At 39.7% G+C, this 24,010-nt stretch overlaps 1 long non-coding RNA gene across 1 annotated transcript in view; it reads left to right on the top strand.

Annotated features, from left to right (window-relative positions):
* Positions 1 to 18,202, top strand: part of LOC129050220 (uncharacterized) — a 246,195-nt gene extending 227,993 nt beyond the window's left edge. The window contains exon 4 of the long non-coding RNA XR_008513818.1: positions 18,130 to 18,202. This is a non-coding gene — a long non-coding RNA (uncharacterized LOC129050220). The remainder of the gene's footprint in view (positions 1 to 18,129) is intronic.
* Positions 18,203 to 24,010: the final 5,808 nt, after the last annotated feature.

Genomic DNA, 24,010 nt, shown 5'->3' with positions numbered 1-24,010 from the left:
TAATTTTCACATGCAAATGCATATGAGTTGAAATGAGCTGAGGCAATGAGCAGATTGTTAAAGAGACACCATTCCTCTTCTCATCCAGTACAAAGGAGCAGGGGCTTGGGAGAAGCAGCTATTTCTTAGAGGAGCAAAGGGAAAAACCTAGTGAGTTTCTTTGCCCATGTCCCTTGGACATGTCTCTGCATCCATGGTGCTCTCCAAGAACTAATGATTAAACTTGGCAAAAACTAAGTGCCCCTTAGTAAGGTACTTGAGTGGAGCAAAACATGTAGGTTTGAGTCTGATTTTGTTGCAGATCCCATTCTTCTGCAGACTGATCATGGGACCTCAGGGGAATCATGTAACTTCTGTGAATCTGACTTTTCTCATCACAGGATGCTGTCAGGATTAATGGGAGTATGCTATGATGTCCTCTGTGGTATAAATTACAGGCCACAAACTCAGGGGAGAAGTAACAAACACCACTGCCTTTTCTAAAATAGCAATTTCTATGCTAATCCCTCATCCAACCATCCTTTGTAGGACTACCCCTTCCAAAATGGCACCAGGTCTCTGGAATCAGAGGATAAGGGAGTGATTTGTCATCCAGGTGTACAAAGTACCTTCCAGTCCAGAGCTTCTGTTATTCCAAGCCATGCTTGGAACACTGGGACTTTTCTGAGGTGCCTGGGACCCTGTGTGCCCAGAAAACCCTCAGTCACCCTTTCTCTTGCCTGGTGTTTAGAGAACAAAGTGGTTTCTGTTCCTCATATCCTGGCCACCCCCACCACTGGTCCTGGACCAGCTTCATGGAAATCTGTTTTTTTATGTTTCAGGTCAAGACACTGCTATTTCTGAATCACTCTCCAATCCCTAGGGAAAAATTGCCAGGAACCACTGCAGAAGGGCTATACCTTTGCTTTGCCCAAGCTGTGGCTGGTTATCTGCTGGACTAAGAGCTGTGGGCATTGGCTCGTTATTTGCTGGACTAAGGGAGGGACAGGAAGGGCAAAAAGAAATTAACACCTCACTGTAATTGGGAGGAGTCATTGCACATGCCATAACGGTGTGTGCTTCTGCACCTTCCTTACCCCAAGGTTGGGGATTAAAAGACTCCCCTGACCCTTACAACTCTATGATTCCCTGAGTCAGAATAACTGTAAAGTACAGAAAGAACAACTAATCTTTGTATTTTTGCTTTGGTCCTCTGAAACTCCTACTTTGGGGACAGCAACTTTGCAGCTTTAAAAGTTTCGACATTGCCATTTTGTTTGGATTAATGAAGAAATAATTTTAAATGGTCACTCCAACAAGAGCCCTTGCTAATTTTAGGAAGGGCTATTAAGAGACACACCCTTGTAACATTTCCCACATCTTCTGTGGTTTGGGCTTGTGGTTTGTCTGTCTGAAAATAGCTAAGATGGTTTCACTGAAATATTGAAAACTCTGACCAAAGCAGAGAATAGAAATTTAATGAAAAAAGTTTGCCTAGTATCTCTACAAGGCTAGAAGGATCTGTTGAATTTTCTGCCTTTGGCATCTATGACCATTAAAGTAATCACCAACTGGTAGACCCTTAGAACTGGTGGAGGCACAGGGCGCATTGAAGTGATTTTTCTCTTGTTCTGAAAAAAATAATCATTTTTTTTCTCCCCTCCAGGGGTCTTCCCCTCCAGGGGTCTTCCAATTTCTCCCCTCCAGGGGTCTTCCAACCTAAGACTCTCCCCAGGAACACCTAAGGCTGAGTGTAGACAGGCTTTTGCTTGGCTTGGATGCTTAAGAGCTTGGTACCACGAAGTCAAATCACCTTAGTCTGACTTCATTGGAGTTGCTGAGGTCAGCACAGAGGTTTTGGTCATATCACAAACATGTCTAGTGGTGAAGAGCTATCTCAGGGTGTGACTTAAAGATAACAGAATTCTGGCTAAACATCAGGTCACCTGGCTTCTAGCAACAAATCCAGCAGTGACCAGCTGTGTAACTTGGATAAACTTTCAACCTCTCTCTAGCTTCTTACTTACGTAAAACAAAATGAGTTCATATAAATGTCAAAATCTCCTCAGGTCTCATTTTCAAGGATTTTCCAATGATAAATGATACAGGAGAAGATGGAGTAGATGTACTTTTCTTCTTCCGCCATAAATATATTAAGTACCTTGGATGTTATATATAAAACAAGCATAAGATGACTCTGAAAAGTGGCTTTAGCACCTGAGGAATGACAAGGTGGTGAGTTTATTGGATGTTCTTTTTGCCTTTTATGCCCTTTAATTGTAACTGAAAAAGCTGGTAACCTGGGGGCACCATTAGGCACAGATAAAATAGTTCCAAGAAAACGTTTCTGTTTTTAACCAAAGGACCAGAAACAGGGCGACCTAGCAACACAAAAATGTTTTGGGCAACAAACACTCTACCCCACCCAAACACCAAGCAAAAACAATGGCTTTACTCTTAACCACTCCAGCAAAGTCTGGATGGGGAGCTTAGACTTTCACTCTCATAAGGGTGTAATTAGATGGATTGCCCAACAACCTCACCATGGTGGCATCAGAAAAGGCCAAATAGCAAGCCAGGACCTTCATTCTCACTGGAAATAAGCTCTCACCCAACACAATGTCAGTGGAGACCCTGGGGAGAGACAGAACTTCTATTTCCACTTGTCAGTAGTGAGGAGTGTCTCTGCCTTGAGTGTCATGGAGACAAAGTGGAGAACCTGTACTTCTACTCCTACCTAGCAGTAACAAGGTGGCAGTAACCCTTCCCTTGACAGAGTGGTGTCAAAGAGAGCCATATAAAGCAGAAAATTTAAATCAAATCATTTCAGAACATAATATGAAATACCCAGGTTTCAATAAAAATTGCATTTTTTGTCAATAATTAGAAGTATCTTGAACCAAATGAAAAAGGGCAATCAATAAATGCTAACATTGAGATGACAAAGATGTTAGAAATATCTAACAACATTTTTTTCTAATGAAGATTTTTAAGCAGCCATGATTTCAATGAGCAATTATGAACATCTTTAAAATAGGTAAAGGAGACTTGGCAAATAAGTAGAAGATATAAAAAACCTAATGAAAATTATAGCAATGAAAAGTGCAAAAGCTAAAGTAACCATATCCGTGGATGAGATCAATGGCAGAACAGAGGGGAAAGAGGAATCAGTGAACTGGAAGATAGAACAATCAAAACTATCCAATGTAACCCATAGAGAAAAAGCAATTGAGAAAACAAACAGAGCCCCTTGGACCTGTGGATATTGTCTCAAAAGATCAAACATTTAGGTTATGGAAGCCTAGGAAGGATCAGAGAAGGAGGGCCCGTGAGCTGATTAAACCTCTTTTCTTTATAAATTACCCAGTTTTTCGGGTAGTTCTTTATAGCAGTGTGAGAATGAACTAATACAAAAAATTGGTACCAGAGAAGTGGGCCATTGCTATAAAGTTACCTGAAAATGTGGAAGCAGCTTTGGAACTGGGTAACAGGCAGAGGTTGGAACAGTTTGGCAGGCTCAGAAGAAGACAGGAAGATGAGGGAAAGTTTGAAACTTCCTAGAGACTTGTTGAAAGATTGTCTCCAAAATGCTATGGTGATATGGACAGTGAAGTCCAGGCTAAGGAGGTCTCAGGTGGAGATGAGGAGCTTTTTGGGAAAAGGAATAAAGATCAGTCCCACTATACCTTAGCAAAGAAAGAGATTGGTGGCATTGCGCCTCACTCTAGAGATCTGTGGAACTTTGAACTTGAGAGAGATGATTTAGGGTATCTAGTGGAAGAAATTTCTAAGCAGCAAAGCATTCAAGATGAGGCTTGGCTATACAAAAAAAACACATTTTTCCCTCTTAGACCCAGGCCTATGATGGGAGAGGCTGCTGCAAAGATCTCTGAAATGACTTGGAGGCATTTTCCCCGTTGTCTTGGCTATTAACATTTGGCTCCTCTTATGCAAATTTCTGCAGCAGGCATTAATTTCTCCCCCAGAAAATGGAGTTTTCTTTTCAACCACATAGGAAGGCTGCAAATTTTTCAAACTTTTATGCTCTGCTTCCCTTTAAAATTTAAGTGGCAGTTTCAGATAATCTCTTCATGCACATGAGCGTATGCTATTAGAAGCAGCCAGGCCTCAGTTGCTTTGTGCAGCCTCGGGACTTGGCATCTTGCATCTTGGCTGCTCCAGCTCCAGCTGTGACTAAAAGGGGTCAAGGTACAGCTTGGGCCATTGCTTCAGAAGGTGCAAGCCCCAAATCTTGGTGGCTTCAACATGGTGCTAAGCCTGCAGGTGCACAGAGAGCAAGAGTTGAGGTTTGGAAGCCTCTGCCTAGATTTCAGAGAATGTATGGAAACACCTGGAAGTCAAGGCAGAAGTCTGATGCAGGGGTGGAGTCCTCATGGATAACCTCTACTGGGGCACTGCCTAGTGGAGCTTTGAGAAGAGGGCCACCATGCTCCAGACCCCAGATTAGTAGAGATACTGACAGCTTGCATCACACACCTGGAAAAGCTGTAGGCATTCAATGCCAGTCCTTGAAAGCAGCTTCAGGGGCTGTACCTTGTAGAGCCATGGGTTGGAGCTTCCCAAGGCCTTGGGGGCCTTACCCCTTGCATCAGTGTGACCTGGATGTGAGACATGAAGTCAAAGGAAATTATTTTGTGGTTTTAAGATTTAATGACTTCCCTGCTGGGTTTTGGACTTACATGGGGGCTGTAGCCCCATTTTTGGAGTGGGAACATTTATCCAATGCCTGTACCCTCACTGTGTCTTGGAAGTAACTAACTTGTTTTTTATTTTACATGCTCATAGGTGGAAGGGGCTTGCCTTGTCTTGATAAGACTTTGGACTTGGACTTTTGAGTTAAGAGTTTGGGGGACTGTTGGGAAGGCATGATTGTGTTTTGAAATGTGAGAAGGACATGAGATTTGGGAGGGGCCGGGGGAATAATGATATGGTTTGGCTGTGTGTCCCCATCCAAATCTCATGTTAAATTGTAATCCCTAATGTTGGGGGAAAGACCTGGTTATTTCAAATATGACATAGGCAAATTGAAAGTAAAAAAGATTAAAAAGATATATCATGTAAGAAGTCAAAGAAAAAAAGAAATGGCTTTATTCATATCAGATAAAGTAGACTTCAGAGAAAACAAAATTACCAGAGAAGAGAGGAACCTTACAGAATGGTAAAAAGTCAAGTGACTAGGAAGACATAGTAATTGTAAATGTGTATGCACCAACCAACAGAGCTTTGAAATATGCAAAACAAAAACTGAAGAAAAACTCAACACATTCTTTTTAAAGCACCCACAGAACTTGTTCCATGTTGGCAGATATCCTGGGTTATAAAACCTCAACAAATTAAGGAGACACAAAATCACACAAAGTGTGTTCTTTGATCACAATGCAATCAAACTGGAAACCAATAAACAGAAAGATAGGAAAATATCCAAACAAATGATAATAAAGAATATATCTAAAGAACCCATGAAACAAAAAGGACGTCTCTAGGGAAATAAAATTTACACTAGATGGAAGAAAAATTAAAATATAAAATATCAAAATTTGTGAGATACTGATAAAGCATGCTGAAAGGTAAATTTATAGCACTAATTGCCTACGTTAGAAAAGAGGAAACATTTCAAATCAACAATTTAGACTCCTACCTCAACAACTTAGGAAAAGAAGAGTATAAAGAATAAAGAATCATAAAGAAATAATAAAGAATAAGCATAATAGCAAACATAATAAGAGTAGAAATTAATAAAATTGAAAACAGAAAAATTGAAAGACAAAGCTGCTTCTTTGATCATTAAATTGTCAGATCTCAAAGACTGATAAAGATAAAAAGAAAATATTAGAATTTTCTGATTACCAATATCAGAAATTAGGACATATTGCTGCAGAATCTGCAGATATCAAAAGTATAAGGAATTATTACAAACAACTCTGTATATGTAAATTTGACAACTTAGACGAAATGGATCACCAATTCTTTTAAAAAACACAAACTATCACAACTCATCCAATATTAAGTAATTTGAATCATCCTGTAACTACTAAGGAAATTGGATTATGAATTTAAGCACCTCCCAACCTAAATCTCCTGGCCCACATAACTTTACTGAATATTTCTATCAAATGTTTACAGAAGAATTAACAACAATATGATATAATCTCTTCCAGAAAATACAAAAGGAGGAGACATTTAATACACATTATAAAGCTAATCTTGCCCTGATATCAAAATCATACAAAGTACAATCAACCAACAAAGAACTCCCACATACAAAACTACAACAAACAAAATCCGAAAGACCCCCCAAAACTACAAATATTCCTTATGAATATAGACCCAAAAATCATTAATAAAATGTTAGCAATATTAAGTTAAGCAGTATATTCAATAATGTTTCAACTGGTTTAATATTTGAAAATCAGTCAATGTAATCCACCATATTAATATGCTAATGAATAACAATCACATGATTATATCAATGAATAAAGAAAAATTATTTGACAAAATTTCACACTCATATATGACAAAAACTCTCAGAAAAGATAGGAACCAGAGTACTTCCTGAATCGATAAAAAGTTTTTACAAAGCCTAAAGGAAACGTTATACTTAATAGTGAAAGAATATATGCTTTCTCCCTAAGACTGGGAATAAGACAAGGTTATCTGCTCTCATGAATCTTATTCAATATAGTATTTACAATTCTAGCTAGTGCAATTAAGCAAGAAAAAAAATACAAGGCATACCAATTATGAAAGGAGTAAAAACCATCCTTCTTTGTAGATGACATGATTATCTACATAAAAAATGTCAAAAAATCTACAAAAATCTAAAAGTAAAAAGATTTCAGCAAGGTCACCAGATACAAGACATGCATACAAAAATCACTTAAAATTTGATATACTAGAAATGAACATGTGAAAACTAAAGCTAAAAATACAATACCATTTAAAATCACAAAAAGATGAAATATTTATGTGTAAATATACCAAAACATATACAAGACTTTTATGACAAAAACTACACACACAGATGAAAGAAATCAAATAATGTCCAAATACAGATTATAATACTTAGTATACTAAAGATATCAATATATCTTAGTATACAATTAGATATTAGTGTCTTAGTATACAATAAGATATTAAGGAGAAATTCACCCAAAAGATAACTATCATAATAAAGAAACAAAACAGAACAAAACAAAAGAAACAAACAAATTCTGGAACTGAAAAATTCAATGAATAAGATAAGAAATACATTTGAAGAATTTCAACAATAGATGAGCTAAAGGAGAAGAACGAATTTTAGAACTTAAAGACAGGTCTTTAGAAATAACCTGTGTGGTGGGGCACAAGCAACCAAATATTCAAACTTTGGGTGTTTCAGAAGATTAAGAGAAAGCCAAAGGCATAGAAAATCTATTTAATGAAATAACAGCTGAAAACTTCCCAAGTCTGGCAATAGATTTAGACATCCAGATACAGGAAGCTCAGAAACTCTCAAATAGATACAACCCTAAGAAGTTTTCTCCATGGCACATGATAGTCAAATTGTCAAAAGTTAAAGACAAAGAGAATCCTGAAAATAGCAAGAGACCAGCATCTATTCACATATAAGGGAAAATTCATCAGACAAGCAGCAGATTTCTCAGCAGAAACCTTACCAGCCTGGTGAGAATTGTATGACATATTCAAAGTGCTGAAAGACAACAACCGTTTGACAAGAACACTATACCCAAAAAAGTTACCCTTCATCAATGAAGGAGAAATAAATTCCTTCCCAGACAAGCAAAAGCTGAGGGAATTCATTATCACTAGGCCAAGCCTAGAAGAAATGCTTAAGGGAGTCCTATACCTGGAAGTGTGAAAGGACAATATCTACCCTTGTGAAAACACACGATGTGTAAAACTCACTGGTGGAGTAAACATACAAATGAAGAAGAGAAAGTATTCAAATGTTACAATGACAGAAAACCACCAAACAAAAAAGAGAATCCAAATAACCAAGACAATACTGAACAAAAAGAACAAACCAGGAGGCATCACACTGCATGACTTCAGAATATATTACAAGGTTATAGTAACCAAAACAGTATGGCATTAGTATACAAATAGACACGTAGACCAATGGAAGAGAACAGAGAACTCAGAAATAAATTCATGTATTTACAGCCAACTGATTTTTGAAGAAGGTGCCAAGAACATACAGTGGGTAAAGAACACCCCCTTCACTAAATGGTGCCAAGAAAACTAGACATACGTATGTGGAGGAATGAAATTATGCTCTCTCTCACCATTTATAAAAATTGACTGCAAATGGATTAAGAACTTAAATGTAAGAGTCAAACATATAAAACTACTAGAAGAAAACATAAGTGAAACACTCCAGGACATTGGTTTTAGCAAAGATTTTATGGCTAAGACCTCAAGAGTACAGACAACAATAACACACTAAGACAAACTGGACTATATTAAACTAAAAAGCTTCTGCACAGTAAAGGAAGCAGTCAATACAGTGAAGAGACAATTTGTCGAATGGGGGAAATATTTGCAAACTATTCAGTGAACAAAGGACTAATATCCAGATATATGAGGAACTCAAACAACAGCAAAAAACTAAATAATCCCATTAAAAAATGGGCAAAGGACATGAGTAGACATTTCTCAAAAGAAGACATACAAATGGCCAACAGGTATATGAAAAAATGCTCACCATCACTAATCATCAAGAGAAATGGAAATCAAAACCACAATGAGATATCACCTTACCCTGTTAGAATGGTTATTATAAAGACACAAAATCACAGATGTTGGCAAGGATGTGGAGAAAACGGAATGGTTATACACTGTTGGAGGATGATGTAAATTCGTATAGTCATTATGGAAAACAGCATGGAGTTTTCTCAAAAATCGAAAAGTAGAACTACTATATGATCCAGCAATCCCACTATTATTTATCAAAAAACAAAAATCCATACATCAAACATGTACCTGGAGCCCCATGTTTGTTGTAGCACTATTCACAGTAGCAAAGGTATGGAATCAACCTAAGTGTCCATGAGCAAATGAATAGAAAAAGAAAATGCTGTATATATATATACACACACACACACACACACACACACACACTGAATACTGTTTGCTATAAAAAGAATAAAATCCTGTCATTTGCAGCAACATGGATGAAACTGGAGGTTAGTTTGTTAAGTGAAATAAGCCAGGGACAGGAAGATAAATATCGCAAGTTCTTGCTCGTAAGTGCAAGTTAAAAACTTGATCTCATTGAGGTAGAATAGAATGATAGTTACCAGAGGCTGGAGAGAGTATGTATGCGGGAGGGGTTTGGCGAATGAAGAGATCAATGAATACAAATACACAGTTAGATAGAAGGAATAAGTTTTAACGTTCAATAGCAGAGTGAGGTGACTATAGTTAACAACAATGTATTGTAAATTTCAAAATAGCCAGAAGGAACAACTTGAAATGTTTCCAACAAATAGAAATGATAAATACTTAGGGTTATCAATATCCTAAATATCCTGATTTGATAATTACACATTCTATGCATGTAGCAAAATACTACAGGTAGCCCCTAAATATATATTAATTTAAAAATCGTTCTAAATCTTAGCAAGATTTTTCTGTAGTTGCAGACAAGACTGAAAATTTTTACAGAAAGGCAAAGGGACTACAATAGCTAAAACAATTTGGAAAGATAATAAAGTGGAAAGAATAAGTCTACTAGATTTTGAGACATTATATAGTTACATTAATCAAGACTGTGGCAAAGATGGAAAGATAGACACACAGATAAACATAAGTGAATAAGGAATGACAAATAGTCCTACATATATGCCCAAATGATTTTTACAAAGATGCAAAGATGATTCAACAAACGGTGCTAGAACAATTGTACATTCATGGAAAATAAACAAATATAACCTCAATCTAAGTCTCATGTCTTCTCCAAAAATTAACTCAAAATATATCACAGACTCAAAAGTTAAAAGTAAAACTTGTATTTAAAAAAGAATGACATCTTTGGGATCTAGGGCTAGGCGAAACGTTTTGAAACTTGAAACCTTAAATGTGATCCATGAAAGGAAAAACTGATAAGTTGGGCTTCATCACTAGTTTAAACTTTTGCTCTGTTAAAGACCCTATTTAGAGGATGAGAAGATAAGCTACAGATTGGGACAATATTTGTATAAGCCACATATCCAATAAAGGACTAGAATCTAGACTGTAAAGAACCCTCAAAACTCAAGTGAAAAAGGAAGCAATTTAATTACAACATGAATGAAAAACATAAAGAGATATTTCCCCAAATAAGACATACAGATGACAACCAATCACATGAAACGATGTTCAGTCATTAACCATTAGGGAAACAGAAATCAAAACTACAAGGAGCTGTCACTACATTCCTATCAGAATGGCTAAAATAAAAAGTATTGATAACACCAAATATTGGAGAAGATGTGAAGAAACTGGATCCCTCATATTATTGATGGAATTGAAAAATTGTGCAGACACTCTGGAAAACAGTTTGGTGGTTTCATATAAAACTAAATATGCAACCACCATATGAGCCAGCAATTGCACTGCTGGGTGTTTATCCTAGAGAAATGAAGACTTACATTTTCACAGAACCTGCACATGAGTGTTTATAGAAGTTTTATTTGTAGTAGCCCCAAACTGGGAAGCAGCCCAGAGGTCCTTCGATGGATGAATGGTTAAACAAATTGTGGCAAATCCATACCATGGGACACTATTCACCAATAAAAATGGAACAAATGATTGATACAACAATAGCCCACATGAATCTCTGAAAAATCAGGCTGAGTGAAAAAAGCTGAAAGGTTACATACCATTTGATTCCATTTATATACATTCTCAAATAATAAAATCATAGAAAGGGAGAATAATGGGTTAAGGAGGAGTTGGGGCAGGAAAGAAGTGGGTGTGATAATAAAAGGGCAACATGAGAGATCCCTGTGGGGAAGAAAATATTCTGTGTCTTGACTGTGTCGAAGTCAGTACCATGGTTATGACATTGTACTACAGTTTTACAAGACACTACCATTGGGGGAAATTGGGTAAATAGTACAGGGGCTCTCTCTGTATCATTTCTTACAAACAAATGTGAATCTGCAATGATCTCAAAAAGCTTAATAAGTTTTAAAGGAATATGAGATAACAATAATCAATGTTTATAAAACCAGGGAGTTCAGAAGTTGAGTTTAGTTTGACGTCAAGATCCCCAAGTTCCCACCGTAAATTTCCTCATCTTTGCAGCCTTACCTGGCACCACTTCTCCCTCATCCTTGACTTTCTACTGCAGTGGCACTGAATTATTTCCCTTTTGTACGCTGTGCTTTCTCCTGCCAAGGGCCTTTGCATATACTGTTTATCTTGCTTTCTCTCTTCATTTGCTCAGCTCCTACTTATTTTATGGATCACTTCTGTATTAGTCTATTTTCACGCTGCTAACAAAGACATACCAGAGACTGGGTAATTTATAAAGTAAAAGAAGTTTAATTGACTCACAGTTCACATGGGTGGGGAGGCCTCACAATCATGGAGAAGGTTTAAGGGGAGGCAAGACACATCTTACATGGCAGCAGGCAAGACAACATGTACAGGGGAATTGCCCTTTTAAAAACCATCAGATCTCGTGAGACTTATTGGCTATCACAAGAACAACATGAGAAAAACCCGCCCCCATGATTCAATTACCTCCTACTGGGCTCCTCCCATGACAAGTGGGGATTATAAGAGCTACAATTCAAGATGAGATCTGAGTGGTGACACAGCCAAACCATATCAACTTCCTTAGGGATGCCCTCCCTGACCAGGTAAAATCCCCCTCTCATGGCATCCTGTGTGATTCTTACATAACACCAGTCATGGTTGTCACATTTAATTTCTGACTTGATTTGCTTAAGTTCTACCTCACTGGTCTGAAACTCAATGAGTGTGGGGACTAGGACTATTTTAACTCACCAATGTACCTCCAGCATCTAGCACCGTGCTAGACACATAATGAGCATTCATCAAATATTTGTGGAGTGAATGAAGGGAAGCATGAGGGGACTCTTTACCTTTCCGTTCTTAAACCAGCAAGGTCTTCAATATATTTAGAGTATAGTCTGATCTCTCCTCCCTGCTCTGTGTGATCCACCATCCTGGGAAGAGCACTGTGCTGCTTCGAACTCTCCACCGCCCTCAGTTGATCCTAACCTCCCAGAAGGCACGCAGGCAAGTGACCATCCTGGCATGGCCATGGGACAGCTGGAGCGGAATCATAGGGAAGGCCAGAGAAGGTGCACTCAGGGAAAGGCTGGGTCTGACATACGGGCAAGCTAGCCTTCCCTAGAGAAGGGGTCTTTCCTGGCAGAAGCTGCTCCTGTCAGTGACTCTCCAGCGATTGGTATATGTGGGGTGATTTGCTACAATTGTGAACTTCTGTGATAACTACCTGTGTCTTGGGAAAAGGCAGCAACCTCTCTACAAAGACTGGGTCATAACAGAATAAAATATCTAATGTCTGCCCTGTACAGTGCCATGCTGCTACCTCCCAGCCCTGCCAGCTGTGGCCCTGTTCCCAAGGGCTCTACAGTCTGCCAGTACAAGCATTGCTGGTGGAACGTTGGCAGGCTGACTCAGGGCTATCCTAGAGTGGGGAGCAGGGGATTCACCATCACAGCCCTTACCATTCTGTCTCCATACCTGTTTGCCCCACTAGAGTATAAGCTCTCTGACAAAAGCAGGGAGATTATCTTGTTCCCCACTGTAGCCTCGACATCAAACTCTGTGCCTATAATGTAGTAGGTGCTCAATAAATGTAAATTAGATGAATGAATAAAACTAACCTTTATCATCTCTTTTGTGGGCTCGTTTTCAGATTTTTTTGCTTTGCCTGGATTCTCATGGTGTCTGCCTAACTCCCTCCACCATGTCCACCCATACATGACCTCCATGTCTTTATCACATTCCACTTTTAAGCTGATAGTAACCTAATCAGTTTTACCTTCAAAGTGAAAAATGTTCAATTAGTTTTGAAGTTGAATCTTGATCCTCCCAAATAAACAAGGATTTCTAGTAAGTGTACAAAGAAGATCTGAGTAGATGAACATTTATCTTTCCCCGTTGTGTGCTGGACATTATGCTTCTCATTCCTCCCTATGTGAGAGGCATTTTAATTTTCATTTTCACAGAGAAGAAGACTTAGGTTCAGAAAGATAAGCTCTGTTCTTATGGCCACACAGCAAGGCAGCAGGGACCAAAGATCTAAGTTAAAATCTGCTTAATTCCTAAGCTCCTTCCTGCAAGGGCTGGAATATCTCTTAGAAATTTTTCTGACAGTAATTTTAGCTTTAGGAGAAAGACTAGACACTGTTTTTTGACCTTTCCAATTATCTGACAAGCCCAGTGTTAATCAGCTGAGTCAGAATTGATGACCTCAGGACTGTTTTAAGCCCCAAACCATCTTCGGATGAAATGATAAAACGAGACTGCGAGGCTAATTAACAAGTCTAAAAACATTATGTGAGTTCCAGTGATGCCTTTCCTTCTGGCCCATCCCACACCTTTCCCAAATAAGAAAGCAACTAATTTGCAAAACCATTGCTTCTGTGGAGCAGCTGTGAGAGTCACTGACATATATGATTAGCATAAAATTAATTCCTGTTGGGGAAGCATTATTACCAGCCGTAATGAGGTTTAGGAAGTGATTAGTACTGTGTATGAAGGATGGTGGATACTCTTTTCACTCTGGATAAAATGTGTGTGGGATACAATTTTCAACAGAAAGAATTGTGCTTAGGGATCATGTGTTTATGGCACAGTCTGAGTCCATTTGGGCTGCTATAACAAAATGCCAAAAACTGAGTGGTTTATCAACAATAAAGATTTATTTCTCAGAGTTCTGGAGGCTGGAAAATCCGAGATCAAAGCACTGGCAGATTCGGCATCTGGTGAGGGCCTGCTTCCTGGTTCATAAACGCCATCTTTCATTGCATCCTGACAGGGTGAATGGGATGAGGCAGCTCTCTGAGGCAGCTCCCATCATGAGGGAGACCTCAGAACCTAATCACCTCCCAAAGACTTCACCTCCTAATACCATCACATTGGGGATTATGATTTCAACATAAGAATTTTAAGGGGACACAATCATTTAGTCCATAGCAGGCATCTTGTATGAGGTAAGTTTTAGTCAGTGATTTGAGGGTGGGGACCATTTATGATAGTTTAAACAGGTCTTTTCATTATATTTCTATGCTTTGTTCTCATGGAAAATTCTGTGTAGAAGACAATTATGACAACTTCAACCTCTTGAATTAAATGTTCCTTAAATGAGCTATAATTTTACCATTAATTTCATTTATAATTTTAAATAGAATAGTGAAGCTACTGTAGTTAAATATGGGAATCATTTATTCCAATTACATAACAAAAAATAACCACCTGTAACACTTAATACCTATAGATAAGCAAAGTTAACTGAGTTATGTATTTCCTTTTAGGTGTTTCCTATACATATAGTTTTGTTGTTTAGCCAAAATCACACAATATATTGAAATGTGCATTTTGTTTTTCATACTTATAATAATAGTGTGTTTTGCTCACTAAAAATTCTTTATAAAACATCATTTTAATGTTCTTGCAATATTGCATTGTGGATGTGTCATGATTTATTTAACTATTGCATAATGTTACATTTTATGCTTGTTCCCTATTATGAATAATGATGCAATGCAGTTGCTTTTTTTTTTTTTTTCATTTTAACTTATTTTCACTGATTTCCTAAAAGTGGAATTACTTGGTCAAAACAGGTTTTGGATAAATATTACGTACCAGACAAATATTGCTGAATAGATTTTCTGAGTATAACTGCCAAGCTAGAATCCTATCCAGGAAAACCATTCCTTAAGAATGGAGGAAAAATAAGGGCATTATCAGACAGACCAAAATTTAAACAATTGTTACCTTCAGGCACACACTAAAGGAAATACTAAAGTATTTCCTAAGATAAAGACCTATTTCAGATGGAAACATGGAAATACAAGAAAAAATAAAAAGAAATGAAAAATGTAAATATATGGATAGATCTAAATAAATATTGACTATACAGAACAATAATGATTTAAAATACATGGAGAACAAATATACAAAACAACACAAAAAGATGGAAGCAAGGTAATGAAATTAAAATTTGTGAAGTTGTTTTACTACCTGGGAAGTGATCCAAGTACCAAGTTTTATTAGAATCTAATAAATCAACCATGTTTGATGTAATCACTGTGTAACCCTTAAAAGAGGATAAAAGAAATTATAGTTAACAAGATAAGAGGAGAGGAACTGGAGAGAAATTTTTAAATGTCTTATTGGTTCAAAACGTTTCAAGAAAGGCATAAAAGGCATGCAGAACAGATAAAATAGATAACAGTAGTAGATAACAGATAAAAACCAACTGTATCAGCAATTATGTTAAATGTAAATGAACCAAATACTCTAATTAAAAAGAAAAACCTCAAACAATTAAAAATAGGAGAAAGACTTTCTTTCTACTATTTAAATACTACTATTTCTTTCTACTATCTACTAAATAAATTTAATATGTAATTAACAAAGTTCCTACAAGGAACAGGTGAACAATCAAAATTTAATCAAATCTATTACTAATTGCTGATAAGAATGCTCAGCAAACAAGAAACAGCAAAAAGAAGCTGATAAGAAGCAGCTCAAATAAAGCAAACATTTTATAATTTATAATGCTACATAGGAGGCATCTTATAAACAACGGAGATAAGACAAAGTGTTTATTATCATTTCCATTTGTATTAGGGTTCTCTACAGGGACAGCACTAATAGAATAGATATATATATATATGAAGGGGAGTTTGTTAAGGAGTATTGACTCACAGGATCATAAGGTAAAGTCCCACAATAGGCCATCTGCAAGCTGAGGGGCAAGGAAGCCAAGACCTCAAAGTAGGATCCCAAGTCCTCAAAGTGTCCCAAGACCTCAAAAGTAGGGAAGCCAATAGCGCAGCCTTCGGTCTGTGGATAAAGGCCTCAGAGCTCCTGGCAAAACACTGGTCTAAGTCCAAGGGTCCAAAAGCTGAAGAACTTGGAGTCCGGTGAGGGCAGGAAGCATCCAGCACAGGAGAAAGATGGAGGCCGGAAGACTCAGCAAGTCTGCCCTTTCCATCTTCTGCCTATTTTATCTTTATCTTCTGCTTTTATCTTATTTTATCTTCTGCTTTATTTTAGCCATGCTGGCAGCTGATTAGATGGTGCCCACCCAGATTAAGAGTGAGTCTGCCTCTCCAAGTCCACTGATTCAAATGTTAATCTCCTTTGGCAACAGCCTCACAGACACACCCATAAACGATACTTTGCACCAATCCAATCAAATCAACACTCAATATTAACAATCACACCATTTATTATTGTACTAGTTGCCCAAGTCAGTGCAATGAAGTAAGAATAATGAATAAAAAGTTACAAGGGCTAAAAGGAAAGAAAATAACATTATTTTCAGACCATATGGTTGTGAAGTAGAAAAATCTAAAGGAATTTGCAAATACACTATTGCAATTAATAAATGAATTTAATGAGGTCACTGAATAAAAGGTCAATGTATGAAATTCAATACTTTAATATACCAGCAGCAAATAGAGAATGGCATTAAAAGTGATACCAATTATAAGAGTGTCAAAACATCAAATAACTAGGAATAAATCAATACCTAGGAAAAAAAGGGCATCACTTCAACACTAAACACTGTAAAATGTAATTGAGAGAAAGAAGGCATGAATAAATAGAGGAATGTTTTATTGTTCTGGGCTGAATTGTGGCTTCTCCCAAAATGCCTAAGTTGAAGTTGTAACCCCCAGGACAGAACCCCCATAGTAAAAATGTGACTATATTTGGAGATGGTGATCTTCAAAGAGTGAATTAAGTTAAAATGGGGCCATTAGGATAGATCCTAATCCAATATGACTGGTATCCTTAAAAGAAGAGGAACTTTGGACACCAACAGGTACAAAGGAAGCCATGTGAGGACATGGGGAGAAAGCAGCCAACTACAGGCCAAGGAGAAAAGCCTCAGAAGACACCAACCCTACTGAAACCTTGCTCTCAGACTTCTTGCTTACAGAACTGTGATAAAATAAATTTCTTTTAAGCCATGCAGTTTGTGGTACTTTGTTATGGCAGCCCTAGCAAGCTAACATACATATTTGTGGATTAGAATACTCAAAATTGTAAAGATGCTCATTGTCTCCAATTCGATCTATAGATTCAATGAATCTGATGGTGTTTTAATCAAAATAAATTTCATTGATATTCTCTCCAACTCATCCTTTTATTTCCCTTTATGATATTTAGCAAAGTATCTTTGCATTTGATGTGATAGAGTATGCAAGATGCAGCAGGTCTCTGAAGTTGCAGGTGCTTGAATCTCCATACTGTTTATTGCCCATCACTGCAGTGTGGCGATTCCTGAAGGATCTAGAACTAGAATTACCATTTGACCCAGTAATCCCATTACTGGGTATATACCCAAAGGATTATAAATCATGCTGCTATAAAGACACATGCACACGTACGTTTATTGTGGCACTATTGACAATAGCAAAGACTTGGAACTAACCCAGATGTCCATCAATGATAGGCTGGATTAAGAAAACGTGTCATATATACACCATGGAATACTATGCAGCCATAAAAAAGGATGAGTTCATATTCTTTGCAGGGGCATGGATGAAGCCGGAAACCATCATTCTCAGCAAACTATCACAAGGACAGAAAACCAAATACCACCTGTTCTCACTCATAGGTGGGAATTGAATAATGCTATCACTTGGATAGAGGGCAGGGAATGTCACACACTGGGGCCTGTCAGGGTCTGGGGGGCTGGGGGAGGGATAGCATTAGGAGAAATACCTAATGTAAATGATGAGTTGATGGGTGCAGCAAACCAACATGGCACGTGTATACCTACGTATTAAACCTGCACGTTGTGCACATGTACCCTAGAACTTACAGTAATAATAAAATCGAGGAAGAGAAAGTTAAAATAGCCCCGAGGAATAAACTGTAAACATATGTTTTGTCTATTCCATGTAGGTGTAAACTGTGTCTGATCCTCGAGTGAGATGGAAAAAAAAATTAATTTGCCGCATCAGTGTCCATATCCCAGGTAAGTGAGTCTACTACTTGGTTAAGCTCAAGATTATCCACAATCATTTTCCAGGATGTATTGCTTCTTCAGGGACAGACTGGTGAATTACATGGAGATATGTAAAAACCACTAACCCAATTAATGCCTTTAAGGTGGTACTACTACCTGCTATCCTCCCTCCCCTGGGTGTGATACCATCCATGTTCGATTTACTATCTGGTCAATGCCACTTGGTCTTCTCCTCTCTTGACAGCTATTGTTACAAAGGCCTAGGACCCAAGATAGGGATTTAGCTAACTGCCAAGTATGTCAAATTCAATTATAAATTTGGAAACTGAAGAAGTGACCATCAGGTGAGTCTATGGACCCACTGGACATAGTGTAAGCTGAAATTTGGCCAGAATTCCATTGTTACTTTACCTCCACATAAGCCTCCACTCTAACCAGAAGCCAGCATAGTTCAGGTCTCTGTGAATCAATGTCAACCTAGGCCTGTGTCTAGTGATCCCCAGGATATATGAATAGTCCCCTTTCTCTGTGTTCTGCTACTCTAGTGAAAGGGGGAAGGACTGGGGAAATAATTACAGTAGATACTTGCCATCATGTTGCAGTCTTTCTCCATGAAGACACTGCCAGCCTTTCGAGTAAGTTTCAGATTTGAAAACTATCACACTTCCAGAAATTGAGCAAGAGATGGTGACTTCTTATTGAGGTAACTGTCCTTAGCCTCTTGCTCCTCCATTCCTGCTACTTTTTGAAGGCAGCCCAAGAATAGCATGACCATGGCTCAAAAGCTGAGGCAGACCTTGAAGGAGCTAGAAGCTCTCAGCTTACTACTGTCTTTGCTGGTGGCGAGTCTTTTCTTAAAGGTGATCTGGGTGGTGCAGCTCCATGCCTGCCACAAATTAAAGACACAGCTGTTGTCATAAATTATGTATGCTCCAGCAATACATTAGGAGAAGCAGGGATAGGGTTTGATATGAATGAAAAGGCCAGATGGCCCAGGAATTCAAGAAAATGCTTCCAGAGATATGCAGAAAGTAAGGACTAGAGCCAAGGGGTGGATGGATGTGAATGAGGCTCCTTGTTCTGGCTCATCATCTGATAAGGAAATGGAGAGCTCTACTGTGCCTGAGGTATACAATCTGGAAATAATGCCAAGCCCAATGCTCCACTACCTTCTGGGTCTGGCAATGAGAACACTCGATCTCTAGGACTGCCCCAGGGAACAAGGGCAATGAGCAAATGGATAGTGAGCCATGCCAGACCCTTTCTGTGAGCCTGTGAACCTTCCAACATTTTTTCTCCCTTCCCCTCACTCCAGCATTTGGAATCCTCTAGACCTAAGTCTGGACACCAGCCCTGCCACTTGGGCCAATAGCTAAACCTCATGGGTACTGGGTTCCCTGGGTAGACTGAGGATATCAATGCAGGTCTTGGAAGATGTTGTGAGGATTAAATAAACAGTGCAAGTGGCTGTACCCAGACAGCACGTTGCCTTCCAGATGGTCCATAAACGTTGCCTACTGTCTGAGCAGCCGTTTGTACATGCCTCAGTCTGCCTGGGCCACCATAACAAAATACCTTTGACTGGGGGTCTTAAATGACAGGCATTTATGTTTTCATGGTTCTGGAGGCTGGGAAGTCCAAGATTAAGGTTCCAACTGACTTGGTTTCTGGTGAGGGCTGTCTACCTGGCTCATAGACAGCTGTCTTTTTGCTATGTCTTCACATGGTGGAGAGGGAAAGTGTGCTCTCTGATGTTTCCCTCCTCTTATAAAAACATTAATCCTGTCAAATTTGGGTTCCACCCTTATGACCTCCTTCAATCTTAATTACTTCTTTACCTCAAATACAGTGATAATGGGATTAGACTTTAACTTACTTTAACTTATAAATTTTGTGAGAGGACACAACTTAGTCCATAGCAGTACCTTTCATTCAATCCAGCATCAGCCTCCAACCCATGTCTTTGTGAAGGGGCCAAGCCTTCTGTGAAGCTCAGGAAGTAAAACATTGAGTAAACAAATGGAAGTTCCTACAAATCACCCAGTTGCATGGCTTCGGATGAATAAATTGTCTTTAAGCCAAAAGTTACTCAAATGTGTTCACCCAGGGATTCAGCAGGTGTGGAAAAGGGGAAGACCTCTCAGAGGCTTATTTATGTGAAAAACTAGGGGTCCTCCTGAGAAAGAGTTTGCAATAGAGAAGCAATAGCAGAGAGGCACAGGCAGATGGACTCAAGGATGCTTGATTCAAGATTCAGGGTAGATGGGCAGGGAGATGGGGGTTAGCTGGGGAGCATCCCTCAGCATCTGGGGGTGAGAATAGGGGATTGTGGGTGTATGATGACAAAAAAGGCTGAAGGAGGGGGCTTACCCTTTTTCTAAGACCCTGGTATCAAATAAGAGCTTGGATTGTGGCTCCTGCCCCAGAGAGAGAACAGATGGGCTACAGGGCCAGTTTCTAACTTGGATTCAGTGTTAGCCCAAGGGACATTCTGGGCCACAAGACAACAGCCGAGCCTGCTGCCAGAAGGACATCTCTGCATCTGGTTTGCTTGGTGTCTTTGGGAGGTGCTAGCATAGGGCCCATCCCAGCAATGACTGTGAAAAGGTCCAGGGGTGAGTTCATCTCGGCTGAGACACTCCTGAGCATCCTGAAAGCTGGCTAGGTAGGTAGGAAGGTGCACCAAGTTTTCTAATAGCAGCTGGGGCAGAGGCAGGCGAATACTATAATTTGCCTGTGACCCTATTCATGTCCCCAGGCTGCTATGCCCTGGAGGGTGAGGGCACAAGCACACCACAACCATCCTCTTTTCTGCACAGCTTTGGCCTAGACAGCCCCTGTGACGGTAGTGTTTCCATGGTGATTGTGTAAGGAATAGCTGTTCCCGGGATATTCTTCATATTTTATTTTCCTTTAGTGGAGTTGGTCAGATTAAGTCTGTTCCCGAATGAGCATCGATTAATGAAAGCTAAATGCAGGACTCAAGCCCCTTTGCAGCATCTGCAGTAGCTGAGGACAGCGCCGTGATGTGACCAGCATCATTGAGTTTACCCAGGCAAATCCTCACTGCTTTTCCCAGGGACAGCCGGCCGGCTGCCAGGGAAGCCTGGATGGTGATGGGCTGTTTTTACCACCTCCGTGGATGGGATAAATGAGGCTTCTCTGTTGGCTCATGGATGTGTCTCTTTGTTACTGAACTGTGGGGGCTTTGGTGTTCATAAAATCAGGGTCATAGTTTCATAGATGAGTCAAGTGGCAGGCCACATGGGGTCAGCAGGCTCCAACAGGAACCCTGAGGGCAGCGTCTCTCAGCTGCAATATCCTCGGGCCTTTCCTGCATCAGGCAGAGCCAGCAGAGCTCTGGGAAGGCTCAGGCCCCGGTGGGGTCACTGTCATTGGCCTCCACCTCCCAGCCCCCATCACTGGACTTAACCTCCTTCCCTAGCGATTTAGTACACATAATACCATTCATCTTCATATTCTCAGGGTCCAGCATGGTGACTGGCACATACAAGACATTTGTGAAACATTCGTGGAATGCACGAACAATGAAAATAACACTTTGTTCTCAGAGCCCAATGTGGTCTCCACGATGAATAAATACATGAATAAATAAATAGATACATCCATTCTCTCATTCACCCATTCATTTACCCATTGATGAACATTTATTTAGGGGATACATAATATTTGCACCTAACACAGTGCCTTGCCGATATAAAACACTCAGTATCTTTTAAATTACATTGTGCCTGCCTGGCACTGGGAAAATCCAAATACTGCATGAAGCACAGTCCCCCTTCTGTGTCTGTGTCTGTAAATATTCTCCCCACTCTCATCTATCTACACACACACACACACACACACACACACACGGACACACACACATTTTTATTTTATTTTATTTTACTTTTATTTTATTTTTTTGGAGATGCAGTCTTGCTCTGTTGCCCAGGCTGGAGTGCAGTGGCAAGATCTTGGCTCACTGCAACCTCTGCCTCCTGGATTCAAGAGGTTCTCCTGCATCAGTCTACCTAGTAGCTGGGATTACAGGCGCCTGGCGCCACCCCTGGCTGATTTTTGTATTTTTATTAGAGATGGGGTTTTGCCATGCTGGTCAGACTGGTCTCAAACGCCTGACCTCAGGTGATCTGCCTGCCTCAGCCTCCCAAAGTACTGGGATTATGGGTATGAGCCACCATGCCCAGCCCATATTTTGGAATCATTCCTTTCAACTGGGCTATGTCTCCTGAAAAAAAAATATTTCTAAAGAAGCAAATTTGAATTTAAAATTGAAATGCCTACCATGTGCTGACTTTGTACTTGGAACAAGATATAGCTCCAAAAGACTTTGGTGGCTGTCTTGTCCCTGTGTGGTCACAGAAAGGTCATGTTTGATTGAGGGAGTGGGATGCAATAATGGTCCAGAGAAGAAGGCCAGTATCCAGGAAGGACAGATGGGTGTTCCCTTCGCATACCTGCCCTGCAGAATGGCACAAAACCCCTGAACCCCCAGGAGGGATGGAAGGGAATGCATGACACGGGAAAACCATAGCAGTGTAGAAAGCTGGCGTGTGTGTTGTCGTTTCTTGCCAAATCCACACTCTGGCTCATGACAAAGGGATTAGAACCAGTCCCCTTCCATGTGCCAGTGTGTTCCTTTGGCCCTAGGAGCAGATGAGGAGTTGAAGATGGAAGAGAACTCTGAGGCTTCAGGGTCCTATGACAGGAAGAACAGTGGGTCACATCACAGACATAGAGCAGTAAAGAGGATGGATTTTGGGGAGTTAGGGAGGGGAATTCCAGTTCTGTTGGGAACACAGTGAGTTTGAAGAGACAATAGGAAGACAAGGGATGTATTGCAGGCTGGTGAAGGAGGGTCAGGGCTGGAGATGGGGGACCCCTCCAGAGTTGGAGACTGAAGCACCACAGTAATGAGGGAATTCAGGAAAGAGGGTCAGTGTAGAAAAGGCATTGGGCAGAGCTGAGAGAATAAACACTCAGAACTCAGATGGGAACCAGGCAGGTAAGAGTGTGGCAGTTATCCTGCTACTAGCTCTGTGTCCTTGGATTCTCAGTCCTCAGTTTCCATATCTGCAAAATCAGATAGCATGGGAAAACCCTTAGCACAGTACCTGGTGCATAGAAATTCATCAATTTTATCTGTCATTATTAGGGGGCTAAAAAAGGAAGGAGAACAATTAAAAATATGGAGTCGTATCAGAAAACCATAGGGTCAGTTACATTGACAGAATGTCTTTTGTAATTAAAAAAAAGAAAGAAAAAAACTGCAACCTCTAGAGGTTTACCTGAATGGGTTTTACCACCAGCTCTGTCCTTGAAAGCATGCACAATTGAACAAGAGGTCTCTCTAGCTCTGTTTGTCTCCTAGTAAATGAACATTTTGGGCTTTTACTGTGACACTGGTAGCCAGCAGAAGAGGCAATAATCCAGCATTTCCAATCAACGTGTTTCCATCAGATACCTGGAGACCAACAATCTCCATGCACTTTGGAACTTACATTGATCCTACTGCCTCTTAAGTCCCCCTTTGGTCTCCAGGGCTGCCCAGGAGAGGTGCTCCCCACTATATGGCACAGCTTCTGGGGCCACTGGAAGTGTCTTTAGATGTCAAACCAGTGGTTGGGCACAGCCACTAATTTAGGAATCCTGTGTCTCTCCATTCCAATTTAAATACATTATTAAAATTAAGAAGGGGGAAAAAATCTCTTCATACCAGCCTTACACCCGTCGGATATCATTTTACGATTTGCTCCACTGTTGAGTTCCAGCTCCCAAATGTCTTGGCTTTTGTAG

This window comes from Pongo abelii, chromosome 16 (assembly GCF_028885655.2).
Source record: "Pongo abelii isolate AG06213 chromosome 16, NHGRI_mPonAbe1-v2.0_pri, whole genome shotgun sequence".
Taxonomy (NCBI): Eukaryota; Metazoa; Chordata; class Mammalia; order Primates; family Hominidae; genus Pongo; species Pongo abelii.
Note: the sequence above shows the minus strand (reverse complement) of the source record. Positions and strands in the feature narration are given on the sequence as shown.